Source organism: Macaca thibetana, chromosome 13 (assembly GCF_024542745.1).
Source record: "Macaca thibetana thibetana isolate TM-01 chromosome 13, ASM2454274v1, whole genome shotgun sequence".
Taxonomy (NCBI): Eukaryota; Metazoa; Chordata; class Mammalia; order Primates; family Cercopithecidae; genus Macaca; species Macaca thibetana.
This window is the reverse complement of record NC_065590.1, coordinates 98,655,511-98,681,687: the sequence shown is the minus strand read 5'-3', so window position 1 is coordinate 98,681,687 and position 26,177 is coordinate 98,655,511.

The window sequence follows — 26,177 nt, the reverse complement described above, 5'->3', positions numbered from 1 at the left end:
TGTGAAAGTCTTTCAACACACTGAAAGGCTTCTGCCAACAGGAAAACATTTAGCAAGAGGTGTGCAAGCTACTTGTAGATACAACCCAAAGATTCAAAGGTGGCTATGATCTGGCACACAACAGCACGTCCCCTTTAAAAATAAGCCCACAAAAGCGAAGCTTTGCTTCACGTGTCTAAGTGCAGGTGATTTTGAAAAAGTGAGAAATAGATATATTACCTGGGCAGTGGGAACGCCCAGGTTCCTCCAACTTCAGAACTGGCTGAGCCCACAGCACTGACCTTACTGACTACTTCAAGGACAGGTGATTTGAGACAAGCCTTCTTCAAGTCCCCACCCCAATAAAATCACCTGGAAAAATCTGAAGTCAGGATAACTACAGTTAAAAATCAAACAAAAGCGCAGCAGATAGTGCGAACAAACAGACAAACAACGAAAATCAAGAGTGTTTCCTTTCAGCAGGTTCTTCTGTTCAGTGGCCGAAATTTTACTACTGGATCCTTCATTTTAAAAATAAATAAATGAGGCCAGGCACAGTGGCTCATGTCTGTAATCTCAACACTTTGGGAAGCTGAGCGTGTGGATCTCTTGAGCTCAGGAGTTCAAGAACAGCCTGGGTGACATGTGAAAGCCCATCTCTACAAAAACTTCAAAAGTAGCCAGGCATTGTGGTGTGCACCTGCCTGGCTACCCAGCTACTCAGGAGGCTGAGGTAGGAGGATCGATTGAGCCCAGGAGGTCCAGGCTACATTAAGCCATGGTCACATAACTGCACTCTAGCCTGGGTGACACAGGGAGACCCTGCCTCAAAAAAATAAAAATAGATCGGAGTCCTCTTGACTCATCCTCAAATGCAAACCTGAAGGAGAAAATGGGCTTCCCACCCATCTCAGATCTCCACTTGTGTGCGGCCAACTTGCAGTGATGCTCCTGGTGCTGGAACATAATGAGGGGTCATGAGGAAGACATTGTCAAAATCCTCAGAGAGGAGAGAAGGAGAGGCCGCTCCCCGGCACAGAGGCCAAGTTGCAAGCTGACACAGCCTAGCTGCGAGGCAGCCGAACAGGCACGCGGCACTGGGTGGGAACAAGCCCTTCTGGGCTCAGCACATCTACTGGTCTCGAGCAAGTCCTTCATTCTCTGGAGACAAGCTGGGACTCGGCTCATCTCAGATGGAGACGCTGTGCAAAGAGCAGGTTGCTGAGCACACAGTGCCAGACAAGCCCACCAGTTTTTAACATCGTGTTAAAAATTGTGTGTTCTGTGTGTTCTGGGGGTGTGACCCGCAAAGAAAATGGAAGCTCCTGGAATTCTGCTTTCTGTTGACTGTCCTCACGAGGTCTATTCACCCCAAAACATTGCCTACACCACTTGCCTTTCCCAAAGCTAAGTTCACGTTTTGGCAAAGTAAACCTGTTCGTGGGAACTAAGGTAAAACTTCATTAACTTGGAATCGGCTGATTTGGAATCATTCACACTAGGCTGAAGTTGAACTTCACACCCAGCAATCCTTTTCTTCTTTACACAGCAATTTAAATGTATAAACAGTATGTGGAGGGGGAAGTGTCAAAATGCATCAGAGAATACATTGTTTCAACACATCCAAAGCACTCACTCACAAATAATTGTTACAGGAAATAAGTCATCGTTAAATATTCAGTAATTGTAGCTCCCTAAAGACTCCTAATAGGCAACATTTCTATTTTAGTTTTGTTATTGTAGCTCATTCAGTTCCTCTACTATTCAGACTGGTGTTTCCCTAAATTCTCTCAAATGAGTATCATCTTATTCCATTTGAAATGAAAAAGGTCCTATGTCTAATAAACATTAATTTTACAGTGCTTCATTTAGTACCCAATCAGAAGGTGCTATTGACTGTGCTGATTTTTATATTTGAAAGCGAAGATCCAAAAGTTTCCAGTTGCTCTGCTACTAAACACTTTCTTTGTGCCCCATACCATGTTCTGTGTCCTACAGGAGATATGAATCCAGCTAGGCAGGCAAGTCTAGCCCTTAAGAGAATAATCTGATCCCAAAGTCTAGAGTATTAAATCCAAGCAACATAGAAAATCTCCAAAGGCAAGAGACTGAGCAGAATTCACACCTGAGCCCAGAAGACTGTTTCAGTCCTCTGGAACTTGGCACAGGCTGTATTTCCTTGGGTTAAGAGAGCACTTTCTCACCACCACCTCCTGGGCTGTCTGCGTAAGTCAGCTCAACAATGCCTCCTGAGATGCCTCTGGGCCCTGGTACTCTTGATCTAATAACAGCATCAACACGCCTGCCATTTGCCTCACACTGTGCATGCCTCTGCCATCGCACATTACATTTCACATTCCCCTGTGCATCTCTAGTTTCTCCACAACTGGACTGTGCACTCCTTGAGGGCAGAGACCACGCCAGTGCCTCTGGGAGTGACCACCATCTTCCAAGGAACCAGGAACTCGTTGAGCTCTCGATAGAACTTTGTCAAATGAGTGAATGGACGAACTTATTCCTGTGTTCTACCTCTCTGGGGAAATGTTCTGGCTTCAGACATTAAGAAGTAAGTCAGGGCTATGACATGGTTGCCCAGTAGCCCTCCTGCATCAGACGTTGTGCAGCCCCGCTGAGTGTGGTCATCATTTTTAAACATCACCATTGCCAGAGAGTTACAAAGGTGCTACCATTCTTCCACAGGGGAAAGTCCCTCAGCAGAGTAGACAGTGAGCTCTCTGTCTCCATGACCCACACCTACCAGCCCTCAGCCACCTTCAGGTGGTCCCTTTGAACTGCTAGCCCATCTTCAAGCATCTGCCTGTAATCATCTCCATGGCAACCACATTGCTTACATGATAGTACCTGTTCATAACAATAAGCTCCTCTTCTGGAAATAGAAAAACTAGTCTCATAAATATCCTGAGCAGGTGAACAAAGTACTGCTGTTCTTGAGGTAGGCTTACTTCAAGAGCCTCTAAAATAACAGTGTGGACTATGATTCAGCCCATGAATGCAAAAAATGCATGAATGCCTAAGGAACAGATATTTTGCTGCCTTCTTTTCATGTATATTTCAGTGTTTTCACTTACTGGATCTACATAGTCTGCTGGACTTCATTTCTTTTTTACTTCAACTTTTCTATTGTTACCCTCCCTAATACATCTGTTGCCAAAGAACCTGTACTCTGATGCCAAAATCTTATTTCACAGAAAGTTAATCAGTCTTTGACCTTTCCTAACTTCATGTGGGTGACCCGTTTTGTTCCTGAGGTTTGAATTGCTCTTTCACCTGAATTCAAACTTTCAGTGTTCTAATTAAACTTGATTCCAACCTAAGCTTCAATTTTTAAAAAAATGCCCTCTAGAACCCCTCACCCTGCCAACATATGGTCAGCTTTAATCACTGGATTCATGAGGCAGGGGACTGTACTGGTCTCTGCCTCTGATGTGCCAGGACCTACTGCTGTTGCCACGACCAGGGAGAGGTGTCCTATCTGCACGTTTCTACCCCTACCCTACACTTCTCCTGAGTCCTGTGCAGGCAAGAGACCAGAAAGTCAGCCTAGGAAGACACAGGCTCCAGTGGCACCCAGATCTCCACGATGCTCACTGCCTCTCCACAGCATCTTTCTCAGTCCATTGTCAACCACATCCTAGACTAACCAGGGAGCTGGGCCTGCTACAAGCAGGGAAGCGGGGAAGACAAGGTGCTGAAGTGGCACATGGGAAAAACCACTGTCTTCACATCATCAAAGCCAGCTCTGAATTCTGCCTTCCTGCTTAGTAGTCACATAAGCTTTGACAGGTGGGTCACCCTTCTGGGCCTCAGTTACTCAGATGTAAAGGGACAATAATAATAACGTCAACCCCACGCGGTGGTTGCAAAGATTAATTGAGATGATATAATTAAGGCACCAGAGCCTGGCACACTATAAACACTCAATAAATGTAGACTTTTATAGACTGTCATCTATCTGTCTATCATCTCTATGTATCTATATCTAAATATGTCTTACTCCTCTAATCAATTTCCCACTTCTTGGGAACAGATACCATTCTGATTTATCTTTTCACAATCAGAGAAGGTAGTCACAAAGTGCTAATTGATTTAATGTTGTTAAATTCTCACACTAACCCAACCTGCTGTCACTTTCAAAATATTTTAATTATTATAAGATATTGTAAACAAACATATGGACTTCTCTTTTTCCTTTCCATACCAGGCTTCCTGGGATAATTTTTTAAACCTCTATACATCTTGCTTCTTATGAGAACATCTGCAACCCAAAGCAGCCAGAAGCTTGGGAAATAGTCCAGCAGACAGTTGCCTCCTCACATAGGTAATGTCACATGCATGGAAGCTGTCAACAGAGAGAGACAGAGACAGAGAGAAGGAGAGAGTCGGGAGAGAGAGAAAAAGGCAGACAGAGACAGAGAAAGAAAGAGAAATAGGAAGACAGAGCCAGATTCAGACATGGAGAGAGACAGAGGGAGGCCAAGACACAGAGGGAGGGAAGGAGAGAGACGGAGAGAGAAGAAGAAAGAGGCAGACAGAGAGATCAACCAAAGTGAACTATTGAATTATAAACAGATGTGCATCTTATTTTGGGAGCACTTCACACAGCCCTTCACTACAGACTACACGGTATCTGGCAAGACCAATAAGTTGTTTATCTGGGCAAAATGGAGGCAGAGGGTGGTTATCTATATGCATCAGGTAAAACATAACATTTTCCCTAACATACAGAGGCTGTTAAAGTCAAGTTGAATTTTTTGGTTTGAAATAACTGGGTAATGTTTCAAACATCTACTTCATACCATATGTGAAAGATATACTCTAAAGGCATCTTGAGCATTAAAGGCATTTTCAGCAAAATGCTTATGAGCGTTGACTATGTGCCAGGTGGCAAAAAGATGTTCTTGCCTTAGCAGAGGGGAGGCAGCAGTGAAACAAGGGCATTGAAGTAAGCAAAGGCCGTCAGTGCTGTGATAGACGCTGGACAGTGTGTGTGTTAGGGGAGGGGGATAATTTAAGCTTGCAAATGAGCTCTACAAGTGGGATCCTTTTTTATATATATTTTGAGATGGAGTTTCACTCTATTGCCCAGGCTGGAGCGCAGTGATATGATCTCAGCTCACTGCAACCTCCACCTGCCACATTCAAGAGATTCTTCTGCCTCAGCCTCCCAAGTAGCTGGGACTACAGGTGAGCACCACCACACCCAGCTAATTTTTGTATTTTTAGTAGAGACAGGGTTTCATTATGTTGGCCAGGCTGGTCTCGAACTTCTGACCTTGTGATTCGCCTGCCTAGGCCTCTCAAAGTGCTGGGATTACAGGCGTGAGCTACCACGCCCGGCCAAGTGGGGTCCATTTTAAAAAGTAGATAAAGTAAAAATTCAAGTGTATTCAAAACCATACTTAGGCCAGGCGTGGTGGCTCACACCTGTAATCTCAGCACTTTGGGAGGCCGAGGTGGGCAAATCATCTGAGGTCAGGCATTCCAGACCAGCCTGACCAACATGAGGAAACCCCGTCTCTACTAAAAACACAAAAATTAGCCAGGCATGGTGGTGGGCACCTGTAATCCCAGCTACTCAGGAGGCTGAGGCAGGAGAATCACTTGAACCCAGGAGGCCGAGGTTCCAGTGAGTGGAGATGGCACCACTGCCCTCCAGCCTGGGCAACAGAGTGAGACTCTGTCTCAAAAAACAAACAAACCACACTTGGCATGGTGCCCAAACGTTCCCATCTAAGACCAACTCATAACAAACCCTGAGAAAAGTGTTCCCAAATCATCCCTCTTGCACTGCTGTAATTGTCCGTTGGTGTGGAGCCACAGAGGCAAAAGCCCAGCTCGGAAAGTGAAATGCGTGTCTCTCACCAGTTTGTTACAGGAGGATTGAATATACCCTGGGACAGAAGAGACTCCTGCAGCAGGGTAGTACCCAAACCAGAGGCCAGTCCCTCCAGCACCACCGTGGAGGAACAACAGCTCCTCCTCTCTTAGACTCCAGCACTCTGTCTCACTTCGGCTCACCAATGTGTTTTTCCAGTCAATCAGCAAACACAACTGAGTGGCCATCATAGGCACCCAGGCTTCCCCTGGAAACACCAAAGTGAAAAGACCCCACTGCCCAGGATGCCAGCACTGATCCTTCATGTAGCATTTCAGTAACACATGACTCACAGTAGGCAAACTACAGGGATACAAATGAAACTGGGAAATCCAAGCATGGGATTCTTCTTCTTGTTTGGTCTCTTCTCCCAGATCAGTGAGTGTTCCCCTTGGAGCTCTCTGGAGGGCAAAGCAGGGCGCCTCTTGTGCCAGAATTATTGGGGCTGCTGCCTCCACTCAGGAGGCTCCTATTTCTCCATCACCTAATCCAAGAATCCCTCCGTCAAGTCTGACCCTAGAAGGTGCAGCAAGAGTGCAACCTCCTGCCCTGCTGAGCCTCACTCCAGCCCTTGATGGCTGGAGCACCCCCTGACAACTGTGTTTGTGCTGCCTGCTTCCCATACCCTTAGCCACCCAGGTCACTCACAGGAGGGTGGCCAGCTCCTGTCTCGGAGCCAAATGTCTTCTTTCTACCCCATCATTGTTTGGCCTCCCATCAATCAATTTCTGGCTCATTATAAAATTAGCATACCCACAGTTGCCACAACCTACAGATGACTGTTTTTGTCTGAAGCTTTTTAAAAAGCAGATTCTTCAGAAGCTATTCTAGATAAACATATGCCACCCTTATATATAACCAGGATTTTGGAAGAGGGTTATGCATTTTACCTTCTGATGAAAAATGTCATTCTTCCACCAATCACCAGTGCCCGTCAGCCTCCCCATCCCAAACCAAGTCTATTCTGGGCCCTGAAATTCTATTCACTCCTTGGAGTTAAAACTTACAGGATCTTTGGGAAGCTGAATATATACCAGCTATAATTCCTGCTGTTGTGGGTTTTAGTGATCAGGTCAGTTGTCCATGACTGTTGATGAGCAGGACCCTGCTAGAAGGAGGAACAGAGGGTGCAGAGGGACCCCAGGACCAGGCAGTGCCAGGGAGCCAAAGAAGGGGGGATTACAGAAAGAGCAGTCTTAGGACCTGGACTCACACCTGCATAGCAGCACCTTGGCCTCGTGGGAAAGCAGAGAAGGCGTGAACATTCTCCACTGTGCCTAATTCATTTGGAAGGTACCTCCCTTGAAAATCACAGCTCGTGTACTTCTGTCATCTCTGCAATGCCCTTTCCCTCAATTTTACACAAATTATCACACGTCATTATGTTATTCCATCACATACCTTAAAGGGATGGGGTAAATTTTTTAAAAATTCTTAGAAAAATGGCCATATTTTAGCATCTTAATGATGGCGTCGGAGAAGCCCACCTTGCTTTCCTTTTCAGGTATTTACTCTGCAAAAACCATCCCCTTTCTCAGTCAAGAGCTTCATGATGCATTTCCAGAAGCAGGAGGCCCCATGGGAGCCCAGGCAAAACTTGCAATCCTGATTGAGATGTCTGGGCAAGTCTGGCTGAACCGTGGAGGGACTCTCTGGAACTCCATCTGCACCAGAAACAGAAAGCCTCCTGGGAGACTCCTCCTAAGGTTATGGAAGGCCAGGAACACAAGATTCTTCAAGTCACAGTGCAGTGAGTTCACAGGGGAATGGGCAACCCCAGTACAGAGTGGCCTTGGCACATCTTCACCCTCCGCAGTTCCTGAGGGTCCCCGGGACCACAGGAGGGGATGGCGGACCCGCGAGTAAGGCTTGGGGCTGAAAGTGACAGAAAAACCTAACCACAGTGGCTTAAACAAATAAGGGACTTATTTTTCGGTTTAGTGGCCCAATGCTGAGGTCTCTGAGACCATCTTGGCCTCTCCCTCAAGGTCTCCAGTAGTAGGAACTGCTCCACCTATCACATCTGCCTCTCTTTCATCAGAAGAGAGGAAACAAACCCTGTAGTAGAAGTTTTCAGGAACTCTAAGCAAACTGTGCTTTCTTACGTCTCTTTGACCAGCTGTATGCACAGGGCCACCCCCAGCTGGGAGGCAGCCAAGGCAAAGGGGGTTGGAAATGGAGGTTGGAACAGTCAGCCTGCCCCAAGGGGAACACGGCAAGAAGGGATGAGCTTGGAGTCAGCAACATCGCTTTCATGCCCAGTCCCAAACTGAGAAAGCAGCGCCTGCCATCTGCAAAGAGCACGGGGTGGCTTGGACACACGGTGGACGGCTTCACATCGGTGCCGCCTCATGGCTGGGGCTCTCCCTGTGCAGCATGGTGCCTCACGGTGCCGCCTCACGGTGCCTCTGGGTGCCACGTCATGGCACATGGTGCCGCCTCATGGTGCCTCTGGGTGCCACGTCACGGTACACTGTCCTACCTCATGGCTGGGGCCCTCCCTGTGCAGCAGTGGGAGGTGGTCCCGGGGCTCTGGGACAGCCCCACAAAGACGTAGGTGAAGCCCTGAAAGTACCTTCGTGGTGTACATGGGTCTCCCGAAGGAGCTTGACTAGGAAAGCGGGGGGCAAAGAGGATGCCACATAGGAAGAGAGGAGGAACTGCCACGCATCCATATGGGAGCCCCTCGGTCCTTCCAGGAATAACTGAGTGAGATTTCTCCTGGGCCTGAGTTCCCACGGTAGCAAGAGACCATGCTGGTATCCCTGGCTTCTCAGCTTGGGGAAACAGTGACCTTCAGCAACTGGAATCCACTGATCGTGTGACCGAACAAATAAAAGACCAAAGGACCATTGGCTAGGGCACTAACTTGAGAATTTATTTCTGAAAAACAAAGTTTTCTTTTCCGAAGAAGTGGGATATGAAACATTTATAGAGGGCCTAATGCATGCCAGATACTTTACACAGATTGTTTTATTGAATCCTTATAACCACCCTATAAATAGCCATTATTTTCATTTACTGATAAGAAAACTGAGAGTCAAAGATTTTGAAAAATTTATCTAAGATCATGCACCTAAAACGTGGAAGAGCCACATAAACCCCACAGATTTTCTGAATCCAAAGTCCACAATCCATCCTGAACAGTGCTTGGGTGCAAATTCCTCAAGTTTTATCTGAAGAATTATTTGTGTTCCATATAATACCCCACCTATATCTAAGAAGATATACTCCTATAAACACCTTACCACCAGCTAACTAGTAATGTCCCTTAATGTTGAAGATAATGAAAATGCTAGAACTTTTCTCAAATGCATAGGAAGGTGGGAAATCCAGGTCAGACCCAGACTCCCAAGCTCCTTTAACAGTACTGTCTACACCAAGGCTAGCGTCCTGGCTGTGAAATCCACAGTCACCCATTAAATGGCTCAGAGATACCCAGGATGAGGGTAAACCAACCGAGACACAATTTAAGGAGAGCCAAAAATCTCCATCATCAAGATAAATAATATTTTCATGCAACATTTGTTTTCTTAACTATTATGGATACATAATAGTTGTACATATTTATGGAATATGTGTGGTATTTTACTATTAATAGAAGCATACTATGTGTGATGATCTAATCAGGGCAATTGTGGTATCCATCTCTCAAGCACTTACTTCTTTGTGTTAGGAACGTTCCAATTTTTGAAATTGGAATTTTAGTTTCTTTCTAGTTTTTATTGAAATATATTTTTGAAATATACAATATCTGAGTTATTTTTGAGTTTTTGAAATATACCATAAATTATTGGTTACTACATTCTCCCCATTGTGCTACTGAACACCAAATCTTACTCTTTCTATCCAGTAGTATTTTTGAACTCATAGTGGGGAGGGGGAACCAAAAGAGGGGATGGTTAACGCAATATTTTTAAAAATAAAAATTAAAGCAAAAAATTCATGATGAACAAAGTATCAACATTTTAAATAAAGACAAGGTGTTTGTTTGCTTGTCTGTTTCCAATCAGCTGTGGTTCCTGGGCGCCATGGCCTCCCTGTCCCCATGGGACACAGTGGCATGCTGTGTTAGGCTGTTTTTGCATCACTGTAATGAAATACCCAGGACTGGTTAATTTATAAAGAAAAGAAGTTTGATTGGCTCCTGGTTCTGCAGGCTGTACAAGCATGGTGCTGGCCTCTGCTCAGCTGCAGGGAGGCCTCAGGGAGCATTGACTCGTGGCAGAAGAAGAAGGGGGAGGAGGCCCCTTACATGGGAAAAGCAGGAGCAAGGGCTAGGGTGGAAGTGCCACATACATAAACAACCAGATCTCATGAGAACTCACTCACTATCACGAGGACAGCCCCAAGCCCTGAGGGATCCTCCCCCATGACCCAAGCACCTCCCACCAGACCCACCTCCAACACTGGAGATTACCTTTCAACATGAGATTTGAGCAGGGACAACCATCCAAACCGTATCAGGTGCGGATAGAACAACACTGGGCTTCATATCTAGTCATGGGTTTTGATTCCAGAGGTTCTGTTCACGTTTTCTGCTTTGTTCAGAATACAGAGGACATTCTGGCAAGTACTCATGGGGGTGCATGTGCTTCCTCTTGCCTCAGGCTCCAGTTTGGCCCCATGTGGCATGGGCACGGCTCATCATTTAGTCAGCACAGAGAGGTGACAGGAAACTGAACGAGGAAGAGAATCTATGGTGGAATTAGTGCGTTCACAGCTTCCCGCGGGCTAACAGCACCACGCACACTCCACATGATGTGAACTGCCGAGTCCCTTGCAAACATCCCTATCTTTGGGAGAGACTGTAATTTTTTAAATGACCCTAACAATCTTGACACAATCTTGCCACTCTGAAAGACACCAGTGTGTCATAGGAGCAGATGCAAAACATGTTCCTTGTTCATGGAAGCAATGATAATTACTTTGACAACAATAGAGAAGCTAGAAGGTATTAGGCTGGGAACAAGACAATGCAAACAGGACTGGATTAATTTGCATTAAAAAGATTGCAAGAGCAATTAGCACCTCATTAATATGACATAAATGTTAATTTATACAGATCCCAAGTGACCCTCAACTTCCTTCCTCCCCACCGGTGTGAGTGGTGTTGTAGGAAGCCCTCCGTGGGAATGGCTCTCAAAGGCTTGGAGCAAATCCATCTGCCCAGCCCTTTCAAGGAGGTGCAGATGAGCTCGAGTGTCCACTTAGCTGTCCACTTAGCTGAGGCCACAGCAACCTTCTCACACAAAGGGGTCGCCTGTGGGAATTCCACCACAGCCCGCAGAACGCTCTGTGTTCACAGGGGAGCCGCAACGCTGCTGCACACAACAGCGCAGTGGCCATGGTGGCCCAGGAAGGGCTGCATCCACGCTGGGAGGGGCGGAGCCCGCAGAGAACTGCACAGCTAAGGTTTTCCACCACAAACCTGCAGCTCGTTAGGATCAAAGCAATTGCCTTGAATCATTGATTTCTTTATACCAGTACAAAAATAAAATAAAATAAAACCCTGGAGGATAGTGAATGGCATGAGATATAATCACACCACTTGAGAGTGAGAGGCACTTAACGCCCTGAGGGTGAGATTAGGGCATCCTACATCAAAGGACGCTGTCCTAAAATAGTTCACCAAGTAAATCATTTCACACAATTCATTGTAAATGACGCTGCCAGGAAGAGGAGATTCTGGAGAGCTTCTACCACCCCTTTTATTCTCTGCTGACCCTTAGGAAGAAGGAGACAGGATAGAAAAGGAATCTGAGGGTAACTGGGTGTGGGCACCTCCCTGTGGGAAAGAAATCTCACTGTTATTCTCACTTTGCCTTACAGGGACACTGACCTCCAGGATGTGGTTAAACACACACACAGTCACAAACACTCCCACATATTCTCACACACATGCACGCACACACACACACATGCACGCACACAGCTTGTGCCAGAATCTACCTCCATTCAAGAATTGTCCTGGGTGTTCATCACCACATCAGTCTTGCAAAGCCTTCTGCAGCTCCACCTAGGGACATGATGGCAGCACCCCAATGCCTGTCCCACAACAGCATTCACCAGCTCCATGGTGGATCCATGACACAGGACAGTCTCCCAAATCCAACTTAACTCCAAAGATGCGCAGAGCAACCGGTGAGTTCAGGACACTCTGCCAGGCACAGTGGGGTGCAGGGGATTCCAAGCAAGTCCCTGGGGGGCAGGTTAACACAGCGACTAAGATGGATGGACCCCAAGAAGCCATTCAAGGCCATTACCAGGATAGAGAAGAACAAGGACGGTTAAGAGGACTTCATGGAAGAAATCAAATCCGAAATGGTCCTCCTGAAGAAGGAGGGAATTTCAGTAGCCCCACGTGGATAGAAGCACTCACATGAAGGGAAGAACACAGGCCAAGGGACCGCGCAGGTGACTCGAGATGGGTGCTCAGAACCCAGGTATGGACCGCAGTTCTCGAAACCCTCTGAGACGTGTCACATAGCAAGCAAACGGACAAGGAAGCAGAGTGTTGGAAACGGGAATCGACTCAGAGAATGTGAGACAGAGTCACTAGATTGGTGTTTCTCAAACTCAGATCCCAGGATGTATTGTCAAATCTGCAGCTCTTCCTTGGAAAGTTAAAAGTTGACTGTTTTCCTCGTGATAATCGTCTTAGAGGAAACGCCACTCTATGCCTATTTTGCACCACCTAGTTCACTTCCTAACAAGCCTCCGTCTTAGTTCCTGTGTTTGCTTCTGTGCTTATGGGGGTGTTGGTGCCGCAGAACTCTGCTTTAATGGGTGAAGCCTGGGAGAAAAGAATAGAGGCGACTTGATACACAAAGAGTGAAGTTGAGCCAAACAAAAGGTCAGATGGCCCCACAAAGCACAGCGTGAATGAAAGCTTCACAGAAGTTCACGTGGAGGACTCCAGTGGGAGAAGTGAGTCTCCAGAGACAGGGCAGTGTATGGGGCTGGCTCCACCAGGCCTGGCCTGGCCACCAGCACCGGGACACAGCCGGGTCAACAAAGCATCATCGTAAACTCCAACGGCAGTGGGTTTCGGTCTGGTGCATACTTCATTAGAAAAACTCTCTAGTTTTGTAAACATGTAGAACTACACACCGAAAAAGGTTGACTCCTAGTTGTGTTTTTGCATAAATAGAACATTTTTAAAACAACACCAGGGGACTGAAGTTTTTTTCCCCTTTTCAAAGGAGTTGCTTCATTACTCCAGTCCAAGAAACGCTGTCCCAGACAGTGAGCTTATTGAGGGCAGGGACCAAGTCTCACTTATCTCTGGACTGCTGTTTCCAGCTGGGGCCCGGCATGTGGTAGGGATTTGACAGAAACCAGCCGAATCACATGGACATCTGGGTGTGTGACATGTGTTGGAAGCACCGTGGATTAATCCTCCAGGTGCTGTGGTCGCCCTTGGGCAGAGCAGGTTATGGCAGATGATAGTGAGCCATGCACTTTGGATGACACACAGTCACCCAGAGGAACAATCGCACTCACCTCAGGACAGCTGTCCATGCTAATTTAGAGGACAGCAGTGAGCAGAATGGAAATTCAGGAATGGGGACTGCAGGTCAATGAAATTCCAAGATACCGTCCCATTTTCTCAAAGGATTCTTTATGTATATTTTTAACTTTCTGAATGTTTACAAGTGTATATTACTTATTTTTAGGAAAGTTTAAAATACTAAAAAGTACAAAGACTAATATAACAAATACCCATATTCGCAACATCCAGAATTAACAATTACAATGGGCCATCCCTATCCACGGGTTCCCAAATCTTTACAGATTTAATTAACCTAGGATCAAAAATGTAGTTAGAACTACGATGGTTGCATCTGCACTAAATACGTACACTTTTTTCCCTGTCATTATTCCCTAAACAATACAGTTTAAGAACTAGTTACACAGCATTTAGATTGTATTTGGTATTATAAGTAATCTAGAGATTATTTAAAGTAGAGGGGAGGACATGTGTAGGTTATATGCAAATACTGCCGAGTTTTATATCGGGGACTGGAGCATCTGAGGATTTTGGTATGTTGGGGGATCCTGGAACTAATCCTCCATGGATACCAAGGGATGACCTTATTTACATTTTCTCTAATTTGCATGAAATATTTTTATGTAAACACATTTTGAATTACGGAAGTAATATGGATATAGTATCTATTAAAGGAGGAGGAAGAAGAAGAAAAAGAGAGAGAGGAAGTAAGGAAAGAAGGAAAGAGAGAGAAAAAGAGATGAGGGTAGAGAACTAATCACACATAAAGCAGAAGCAGGCCGGGCGCGGTGGCTCACACCTGGAATCCCAGCACTTTGGGAGGCCGAGGCGGGCGGATCACGAGGTCAGGAGATCGAGACCATCCTGGCTAACACGGTGAAACCCTGTCTCGACTAAAAATACAAAAAACTAGCCGGGCGTGGTGGCAGGTGCCTGCAGTCCCAGCTACTCGGGAGGCTGAAGCAGGAGAATAGTGTGAACCTGGGAGGCGGAGCTTGCAATGAGCCGAGATTGTGCCACTGCACTCCAGCCTGGGCGGCAGAGCAAGACTCTACCTCAAAAAAAAAAAAAAAGCAGAAGTGACTTTTCAACCAGTTCCAGGACTATTGAGCTTGTCTGCCTCACCTTCTTTTCTGAAACAACCTCCCTCCTAATCTTTTTATGTTCACATGCATATATATGTATCCATATATGTATGCATTGTTTTGTGTGTGCTTAATTTGCATGAATATCACACTCAACGTTCTATTCAACTTTTTTCACTTATCACTATAGTTCTGAGTATCTGTTCATATTGACATACACAGATCTATTTCCGTCCTTTTAATAACTGTGCAGTATTCCATCTTGTGAAAATACCACATTTCATCTGTCCATTTTTCTATTAAAGGACATGTAGGCTATTTCAAATAGTTTGCTATTAGAAACAATGCTACAATTAACATCTTTGTCCATGAGTTTGTATGCATTTGTTGGAACGTTCTTCTAAACTGTACGCCTAGAAATGATATTGCAGAGTAGCTGGGCCTGCATGTTTTTAATTTTACTGGATATTGTCAAATTGCTCTCCCAAGTAGCTCTGCAAATTTAAACCTCCTCCAACAATGTGCAATGCCCATATTTGTGCAAAAACTTGATACAATCATACTTTAAATTTTTGCCAACTTCCCTCATGACTTTAAGTTTTGGTATGTTGATTTCATACGCAATTTAGATATACAAGTAAAAGTGAACACTTACATGTACGTTTACTAGCAACTGTGTGTTTCTCATCCATGAGATGACTTCATATCCTTTACCCATTTTCCACTGCATTTTTTTCTTTTTCACTTGTAGTTCTTTACATTTAAGTCCTAAACTTTTGATATTGGTTAAAAATTAACATTTTTTATAGAGTTGTTGATCATGGAGAGAGTTTAAATATTGATATTGGCTAACTGCGTCTTGTTTCAGAAAGTTCTCTCCATATCTTCTTCTGTAATTTTACATTTTTTATTTTTCAAATTTAGACACTGAGTCCTCCTGGGATATCTGTTTTGTATGTGGTCTGAGTTAATAGCGATCTATGTTGTCCATAAGCAAAGACAGTGATGGCAATATCATTTATTAATAGTCCAAGCCACCGAGCTCATCTCCCACGCCTCCCTTTCACGTCACAGACTCCCACATGTGGCTCTTGTGTGCTCTTCCTCCACCTGCCTGGCCACCCCTGTGCTGGCCCACCCTGCTTCCGTCCCTATTGCTTTATAACATGTCTTGATGTCTGATAGAGAAAAATCTCTTATCCTTTTCCTTTGTAATCATCTTGGCTATTCTTGCCTTTATTCTACTATATACATTTTTTATAATTTTATTTGGACCTATGAATAAAGGTATTACAATGACTTGGATTTAAATTGCATTTGAATTACAGGTTATTTGGAAAGACCAACAGCTTTACAAAAATAAGTCTTTCAATCCACCAACGCCATAGGTCTCCATTCTTGTCCTTCCAGGTGGGCTTTTATCATTTTCCCCATTTTGTTATACCATTTTGTTATAGTTGCTCCAAATTTGTAATACTTTTGTTTCTTTTGTAAATAGATGTTTCTTCTTACATTTTCTGCTTGGCTCTGACATATACAGGGGTGGTTCAAAGGAAAGTAAGATCAATTATTTTACAGAAGCAAGTTCTGTAAAACTTGCTAGTTCTTTGGGGGTAGAAAACAAGCGGTTGGAAGATGGGCCTTCCAGGTAGAGGTAACAGAAGATCCCACTCAAGCTACTATAAGCAGCTTGGCTGGACTGAGTGAAGTGGCATGGAAGCTTGGTGGGAGACGGTGAGATCAAATATGTGGGAAGAGGCCAGGCCACAGTGGGACACACAAGCCCATGACTGTGATGACAGGAGGGCACAGTTTCTCTCCATCAATCCCCTGGTTTGACCAAAGGGGCTTTCTCCAAATTTCTCATGGCCCTGACTCCTTTTGAGCAGCCAGACATGGAGACAGCCTTGGCCTTAGACAGCACTGCTGTAGTAATGCAAAAGGAAAGAAAAGAGCTAATTATTGGACTCTTAAAATGAAAATACACTTCTGGACTTTATAGAAGACATAATAGTTTCAGACAGTAGACATAAAAATAACTTGGGAGGCCGGGCGCGGTGGCTCAAGCCTGTAATCCCAGCACTTTGGGAGGCCGAGACGGGCGGATCACGAGGTCAGGAGATCGAGACCATCCTGGCTAACACAGTGAAACCCCGTCTCTACTAAAAAATGCAAAAAACTAGCTGGGCGAGGTGGCGGGCGCCTGTAGTCCCAGCTACTCAGGAGGCTGAGGCAGGAGAATGGCGTGAACCCGGCAGGCGGAGCTTGCAGTGAGCTGAGATCTGGCCACTGCACTCCAGTCTGGGCGACAAAGCGAGACTCTGTCTCAACAAAAAAAAAAATAAACAAAAATAACTTGGGACTAGACAAAGATTCTCAGACAGGACAAGAAAGAAGAGAACCAGAGGGGAAGCCAGAGAGTCCAGACAGCTGGAAGCAGACAGTGGAGGTGTTTCCAGAAGATCCGAGCATCAGGAGGGCCCGGGTGTAGCTCCAGGGGGTCCCAGTGAGCAGTAGGAGCCCAGAGCCCTAGGGGAGGTGTATGTCCAGGCAGGTGGGCTCAGGACAGCCTTCTGGGGCTCCTTGGCATGAGACACTTCTCAAAAGAAGACATTCATGGGCCTAGGAGTCTCCCATAAGAAGTGGAGGAGCTTTGGTCGTTTCCAAGTTCCCAAAGACAAAGAGGTATTTAAGAAAGCAGAGCCACATAACCTGTGGTCCCAACACAGGGCTGAAAGTGGCTAAAGGAGAGATACCAGGCAAGACCCTCTGCCTGAGACCATCCATCAACAGCTGGGACCAGACCACATTACATGGTCACAGCTGTCAGAGCTAGCACTCATTCAGCTCCTATCGTGTGCCACTGTTTTAAGCACTGAGCATAAAGTGACCCATTTAGCCAGTACTGCCCACGAGACAGGCAAGAGAAGAAGAGGAGCCCCTGCCTAGGCCCCATGCATTAGGGAACAACATGTCACAAGTGCAAACAGAATTACATATAAAGAACATACATGTAAGTGCCTTGTCATTCATGATTGGCACTCAACACGGACACAGTGTGGTTCATCTGTGGTTGGCTGAATAATGGCCCCCCTAAAAAATATGCACATCCTAATTCCCAGAACCTGTAAATGTTACCTTAGATGGGACTTTGCAAATGCAATTAAGGTAAGGATTTTGAGATGGGGTCATTATCCTAGATTATCAGGGTGGGCCCGAAATGCCATCATCACAAGTATCCTTATGAGAGAGAGGCAGAGCAAGATTTGACACATGGGGGAGGGGAGGAAGCAATGCAACCATGGGGGAAAGATCGGAGTGGCGTGGCTAGGAGCCAAGGAATGCAGCCTTCGGAAGCTGCAAGAGTCAAGGAACAGCGTTCCCCTGGAGCATCCTGAGAGAGTGTGGCCCTGCCAACACCTTGACTTCAGCCCAGGGAAAGTGATTTCAGACTGCGGCCTTCCAGAACCGAGAGCGAAGAAATACCTGTCGCTTTAAGCCACCCAATTTGGGTAATTTAAGAGTAATTTTTTAAAGGAAATTTAATAGGTCATCCTCGATCCTCTGCTCTCATGACTAACACCATTCAGGCCCAGGGGAGGCTTCTCCACACATTTAGCCTTGTGTCCTTGAAAAAAAAGATAACTGTACCCAAAGGCCATGAAAGTCTGAAGGCTGGATACAGATGCCACTTAGGAGCACTGTGAAGGATGAACAGTGGAAACAATTAGATGGGAGGAAAGACAGAGGGGCGCCCCTCTCCAATCCTCCCTCTCAGTGGGCAGGTCTACCGCAGATCCCTAGAGGACCTGATTGTCCTGTCCTTGCTTCTACTCATGTTCCAGTTCATGGTTCCAGAGATACACACAGATCAGTGTGGTGTCTGCAGCAGATGGTGACTGAGGAACATTCTGCAACATTAAATGATTCATACTGCTGTCACATTCGTAGATATGTGGATATAGACATCATATGCATATAACATGACACTAATCTTTTACATGGGCAACCAAAGGAATATTGAACACTAGAAATGCAAGGAGTTTCTATTAAAACTGTATTAAGGTATTTATTTTTCAAAAGTAACTAAAAACTTCACCTGTATTATAATTTGATGTTAATTGTTGACATGTATTAATTATGATGTATACTTTTGAGCATATTATGTTAAATAATTTGAAAGAAAAATAACTTTTTGAAAACATACATGGAAAAGAAATAACTTTAATATCCTGAATTAAAATATTTTTAAATTTATGTTTTAGTGAAAACATATTCAAATTTTGTATATCTTGAATACAATTGTATTTGATATTTTAATCCTTTGGATCTTTACTGTTACTAGAACCCAAATTCTGTGGAAATCTTAAGTATAATAATATAATTTGTTATGTTGCTAAAATGATGACAAGAAAATTAAGTTTCATGTGGAATGAATATATGATAATACATAAGTTATGTGCCTTTATTGTTCATCCAAACATCACTGGCTCTTTCAAAAACACAAGAGTTCCAGCATGGAGGAGGCCTCTACCAGGGTAGACACGCAACAAATGTTCACTGAATGAGTGAGTGAATGTGGGTGAGTTTACATGGCGGTAAAGCCAGATAGCGCAGGTCCTTGATCACCAGTCAGACTTTAGCCAGGATGTGATCAGCATAGAGACTCCTCTTGTGCAGGGCAGAGATGCTATTAGAGCAATGTTAGGGAGATTAATCGAACATTCAGATGTGAGAGAGGCTGGAATTAGGAGACATCAAAAGTAATATAACTATGCACTTTTGCTTTCACTTTTAACTTTTATGTTTTCACTTTTTTTTTTCTTTCTTTTTTTTTTTTTTTTTTTTTTTGACAGTCGCTCTGTTGCCCAGGCTAGAGTACAGTGGTGGGATACGGGCTCACTGCAGCCTCCACCTCCCAGGTTCAAGTGATTCTCCTGCCTCAGCTTCCAAAGTAGCTGAGATCACAGGCATGCGCCACCACACCAAGCTAAAATTTTTTGTATTTTTAGTAGAGATGGGGTTTCATCATGTTGGCCAGGCTGGTCTCAAACTCCTGAGCTCAAGTGATCCTCCCACCTAGGCCTCCCAAATGGCAGGGGTTACAGGCGTGAGCCACCGTGCCTGGCCTGTTTTCAGTCTTTTTAAGCTGTGGTTCTTTTCTTTTGAGCCACGGGCAGGAATGCCCTGATCTCTTGGGTGCAGGTGTGCAGTACTGCCCTCTGTAAGGAAGGCCTCTGTAAGTCCTGCCCTCTGTAAGGAAGACTACTCCAGCTGTTGGGGATGGCTTGGTGCTGGGGAAGATCACGGACTTGGAGTTTCTCAGGCCTCATTTGAGTCCCAGCACCACCACTTCATCTCCGGGGATTCTTAGGCTCCCACCTTAACTTCTCTGGACCTCAATTATATCACCTGTAAAATAGAGACAACGCTACCTCCCTCACGAGATGGTTGTGACATGAAAAATGGTGTGCAAAGCATACTTAGAGCAAATAGCGGGCGGTCAATAAATAGCAGCTGCTCCGCTCCTGCAGGCTCCAGAGCCTGCAGGCAATGAATGGCATGCGCGCTGTGTGCAGACCCCACACTCCAGACACCTGCTGCAGAAGGGTGGGCCAGGAATCAGCAGCTTTGCCTTAACCATAGCAGGAAGCTTGTCAGAAACGCAGGGTCTTGGCCCTTTCCCCCAGGCCAACGAATCGGGGTCTGCATTTCCACAAGCTCCCAAGTGACTGGTGCACAAGACGAATTCGGAGAAGCATCTAGACCAGTAGTTTCCAGTCCTGACCACACATTCAAGTAACCTAAGGAGCTTTTAATAACCAGTGCCCCAGCCTCACCCCAGACATATTAATTCAGAATCCCAAAGAATGGTGTGAGCCTGGGCTTTATTCAAAAATTGCCCAGGTGACTTTACTGTCCAGCCACGATCGAGCCCCACTGGCTGTATCAAAACACATGAAGGCTTAGGACACGGTCTCATTATGGCTTTGATGGACTCTAGGCACCTTTGCCTCCAGGAGTCCCTTCTTCTATAAAATAATATTAAAAATTAGTTTACTATGTCTTGGTATAAAGAGAAATATGTTAATACTATATAGTAAGATATTTTCTTTAAAGCTTCCTTTTTTAAAAAAATTTTATTATACTTTAAGTTCTGGGGCACATGTGCAGAACATGCAGGTTTGTTACATAGGTATACACGTGCCATGGTGGTTTGCTGCACCCATCAACCCGTCATCTACATTAGGTATTTCTCCTAATGCTATCTCCCACCAACAGGCCCCGGTGTGTGATGTTCCCCTCTCTGTGTCCATGTGTTCTCATTGTTCAACTCCCACTTAGGAGTGAGAATATGTGATGTTTGCTTTTGTGTTCTTGGGGTTAGTTTGCTAAGAATGATGGTTTCCAGCTTCATCCATGTCCCTGCCAAGGATATGAACTTATCATTTTTTATGGCTGCATAGTATTCCATGGTATGTGTGCCACAATTTCTTTCTCCAGTCTATGACTGATGGGCATTTGGGCTGATTCCAAGTCTTTGCCATTGTGAACAGTGCCGCAATAAACATACGTGTGCATGTGTCTTTATAGTAGAATGATTTATAATGCTTTGGGTATATACCCAGTAATGGGATAGCTAAGTCAAACGGCATTTCTGGTTCTAGATCCTTGAGGAATCACCACACTGTCTTCCACAATGGTTGAACTAATTTACACTCCCACCAACAGTGTAAAAGCATTCCTATTTCTCCATGTCATCTCCAACATCTGTTGTTTCCTGTACTTAATCTTCTGATTCAAAACACAAGCATTAACACATTTCATAGGTCCCTGAAAGTGTGCAGGCCTAAGGCACTGAGCCCCTGGATACACTGGCCATGCTTTGGGGTATTATATAAAGGTAAGGGTGGCAAACATAGTTAAAGAGAGAATAGAGTTCTTCATGGAGCTGTAAAGCTGATGGCTCACAGAAAACCTGATCCAAGGTAGAACAGGGAGAAGGAGAAGAGGAAGAAGAAAAAGAGATAGAAAAAAGAAAGGAAGAAGGGAAGGGAGGAAGGAAGGTCTAGATTTTAATAGAATTCTAACCTAATGAAAGAAGTGCTGGGCAGGGGTCAAGAAACACGCACACCTGCATCTGTACAGCTACGACACAGTTAATGCAAACAATGTCTACTGGACACCTCTACCGCTCATTCTTTTGTTTCTCCAGTTCACCACACAGCCCCACACATATGCCAAACCCCAGCAATTTAAAGATGCAGAAACTATCATCTCTTCCTTCAGTGGGCCAAACACTTGAGGCAGGCAACCCCATACCTGGTTTATTTCACTACTTTCTCAAGAATGTTAATGCAAGATTGCCAGAATGACCACACTTAATTAAAGCAACATGACCAAGAAGAAATCTGCAGGAAACACGTGGAAGTGCAGTGAAAGCTTTAGATATTTCCCCTGTAATTACAAGCTGTGTGGCCTGACAGCTGCTCCCAAGAGAGGCTGTTTGTAAATTATTTTTATTATTTTTTTTTAGAAATCTGGCATGAAAGGATTGGTTATAAAGGCGAATCCTTGCCAGTAGAAATCTTGAGTGGACTGTATCCACACCATAGCTGTCCAAACACAGAGATGAGCTTGAAAAGAGAGCAAGAAACCAGACAGAGACCACCCCACATAATGGTGAAGTCAAAACCAGTGGAAATAAAAATTCGTCCTTTCATGAGCACTTTGTTAGAAGAGGAAGGGAAGAGAAAAGTAGTATTCAGAAGTCGCATTTAAGCTGAGTAATTAGAAATACAGTACCACCATTCAATGCACAAAAGAGCAGGGAGTTTGGATGTGAAAATTAAACATTTTGAATGTGAAAGTTTCAAGTAAACAAAAGATTAATTACTATATGCATCGACTTTTGCATAAAAAAACAGCCGCCAGGCCTGCATGTTTCTCTGTGATTTCCTGTGTAAAGGATAACTCTATGAGTTTTCCATAATGAGATTTTTTAATATGAGGAAATGTATGCAAAATATATGCAGGTGGTAACATTTTATAACTAAGTTGCCTTGCCAGGCAACATGCTAGAAATCACTGAAACTCAAGAAAACGTGTTCGAATCTAAATTCACATTTGGTGAATACTTTGCTTGTTCAACACTCTTTATAAATACTAACCAATGCTCCTGAAATTGATGTAATGTATTATTTCATCCATTATAGAAGCAGAGAAACTCATCTAAAGAGCCCCAAATGCATCAGAGAAGGAACGTGGCAGAATGGGGCCTGGAAATCTCAAGTTCTCAGAAGCCATCCTCTCACTGACAAGGTCACTGGGAAAGGACCAAACAGACCATTGTAGTTTTGTGATCCCGAAACCAGAGCCGTACCTGACCTGGAGTATGCATCACCTGAGGTAGGCACTCAATGAATGTATAAGGAAGGGAGGGTGGGAGGCAAGAGGTAAATAAGGGAAGGAGGGAAGGAAGGAGGCAGGCAGGAATGAAGTGGAATGGGATGGTAGAACAGAGAGGTTGGGGGGTGTCATGGTAAACATCTCAAGAAGTTATTCCAAGGTCTTTTCCAGGGCAAAGTGATACCGAATAGTGTAGCTTTATTAGTTTGATGGTGAGTATTAAAGGATTTATTGTATGTTTTTTAGAAATCTTGAAAAAATATAAATTTCTGTGCAGCATAAAAGCTATTGATTCACCAGATCTTCAAATCTTGTCTTTCTCTATCTTCACTAAAGTAAGTCCTTATGACTCCATTCTTTGCCTAAGCTTCTCCTCTCTTCTGGACTCTGAAGGCTCCTAGGTCTTCTCCAGAGACCTAGTCACTCCCAGTGGAATTACCACCTCAGCACTGGCAGGTGTCTGCCCTGTCCTCCGTATACACAGACAGACATGGATTAATATCAATGCACAGAGAACACACGTGCATCATGTGCTGTTCATTCAAGAAAGAGCTGAAGGATGGCACCCCCATCACATTCCCAGAGTGCCCGATCCATTACAGAGCATCTATAAAAAGCCATTGAGAGAGAATTTGGCATTGGAGAGCACAGCATTCACCCCCTAAACATGCACAGCTGGCAATGAGGCCTGACACCATGGCAGGCAGAATACCGGAGGCTCCCATCAGGCTGTGGTATGCAACTGTGAGAGCTTCCACCAGTGGGAAACTGGACAGATGCCACAAGTATAATGTCTGAGACCCTGGAGAGGTTCTGGGGAAGCAGTCATCACAAGGATAATGGAATTGAATGTCTGTCACTCAGTGGCATCATTGGAGAAAGACAATGAAAGCCCAAGAGTTATTAATCACCAACTTAAGGTGAAGCATGCAAGTCAGAGAACCTTCCTGGCAGCATATAAGTAGGTAGGCTCACATCTCCTTCAGTCAGATGGCAGGAAAAGCTGAAGAGCTGCCTTAGGCTTGAATTACAAGGGCAAAAGAGCTCCAGAGATGGCTGAACTTTCAGCCCTGACAAGTCTGCCATGCCAGCAGAGGACCTTGTTATAAAGGAGTGGGACTCTAATATTTGGGATGGGGACATCCAGATCAACATCCCCCCAACAAATGTGAGAACACTCTGGCCTTGCAGAAGGGTCTCTCTCTTCCTTGTTAAAGGCTAGTGCTCCGCCCCCGCTTGAAAATGCTGCAGGGCAGGGGTCCCCAACCCCTGGGCCATGAACCAGTATCCATCCATGGCCTGTTAGGAACCAGGCCACACAGCAGGAGGTGAGCAGCGGGCAAGTGAGCATCACCACCTGAGCTTCGCCTCCTGCCAGATCAGCGGCAGCATTAGCTTCTCATAGGAGTGCAATCCCTGTCGTGAGCCGCACAGGGGAAGGATCTAGGTTGCATGCTCCTTATGAGAATCTAATGCCTGATGATCTGTCCCTGTCTCCCATCACCCCCAGATGGGACCACCTAGTTGCGGAAAAACAAGCTCAGGCTCCCACTGATTCCACATGATGGTGAGTTGCATAATTATTTCATTACATATTACAATGTAATGATAATAGAAATAGAGTGTACAATCAATGTAATATGCTTGAATCATCCTGAAACCACCCCCCACCCCCAGTCTATGGAAAAATTGTCTTCCATGAAACCAGTCTCTGGTGCCAGAAAGACTGGGGACCCCTGCTGCAGAAGCTCTGCCCCACAAGACAATGTGGGCATCTCCCTGATGCATGCACCCCTGGGCCTCTGCCCCCACTTCCCCTCCCGCTAGCCGGGCTGATCATGAGGTTCAGGTCACAGCAGTACATAGATGGAGAAGTGCAGGAAGTGCCTGCTACAGGAAGAAAGGCCCCCAGAGAAGATGCGAGGCCTCACCGAGAGGCATGGGCAGGAACCAGGAGAATGTGTGGGGCTGGGTTCTGAGGGTACACGACTAAGACGTGCAGAACCTAAGCTTGGAATAGGGAGAGTTTATCACTGTGGGCCTGTGCTTCCATGATCCATCGTTGTAAACTCTGGCAAGGCCCCTAAGTAGTGCTAACGCGCTCTAGGAGGGCTCCTAGGAGCTTGAAGGAAGCAAAGTCTACACTAAGTTAAGCAGAAATGCCTGGGCCGCCCTCCTGCCCATGAAGGAAGGGACAGAAAGGTTCAGAGGAGTGTGGCCTCTAGAGCAGGTCCAGCACATCAGCTCGGAAAGTCAGCCACGCTCTTCAACCAGAGAACGTGCCAGTTACCAACCAGGTAAAGAACGCACTGCTGAGAGGGAGTCTGCAGAACCATGCAGGGCGGCTATGCTGTTGCTACAGAATTGGACTCCTGAATGCAAAGGAGGTCAATGGAATCCCACAACAATAGAAGCTAGTGTGTCATTTGGCAGGGAGCAAGGTAGGCACACTGACACAGGGCATCAAGCCTGGAGTGGCACCTGGAGCACCTGACCCGGTGGCAGGAATGAACACATCTGCAGAGGGGTAGATATACAGCAGCGGAAAAGGACACCTCTCAATTCACACACCCTTAACAAAAGCTTTTCTCAAGGAAAACTGGTCAAGAGACTGCAGGAAACTGACCAATAGAAAGCCATATTTCAGCCCTGGAGTGAGCTCATTTTCAGACCTGGAACCCACTGACTGAGGGAGAGGGTGGGCCCCGGGAGGAAGGACCTTCCAACATCACAGCAGTGTCTATACAAACATTCTCCCCCAGACCACCCACAAAGAGACGCATGCCATTTGAGGACCACTGGGCACAGGATCTGAGGTGACATTGGTACCTAGGGACCTAGGCCTGGTCGTGAACCCTCTGTTAGAGTGGAGGTGTGCAGGGGCCAGTTTTAAAGGAAGAGGTAACCAAATCCAGCTCACAGTGACTCCCCTGGGTCCATAAACCCAACCAGGAGCCCTTTCCCTAGCCTCCAAATGTAGAATTCAAACTGACTTTTGAAACTGGTAAAACTGCCACATCAGTTTCTAGAAGTCGGTGGTAGGAACTCCCCATGGAGAAGTTCAAGTAGAGGCCCCCACTCCCAGAGACACACACTAATGCAGGAAATCAAAAATAATATCACATCCCAGAGGAAATGCCAGAGACGAAACACCTAGAGGATGTGGGGGCTACACCCAGCACACCCCTATTTAATTCACGTCTGGCCCTAGAAAATCCCGACAGACTCTAGAGGATGACAATGGACATCTGCAATTCAACCGGGCAGTTGCTGTTTGTAACTGGCAGGGAGCAGC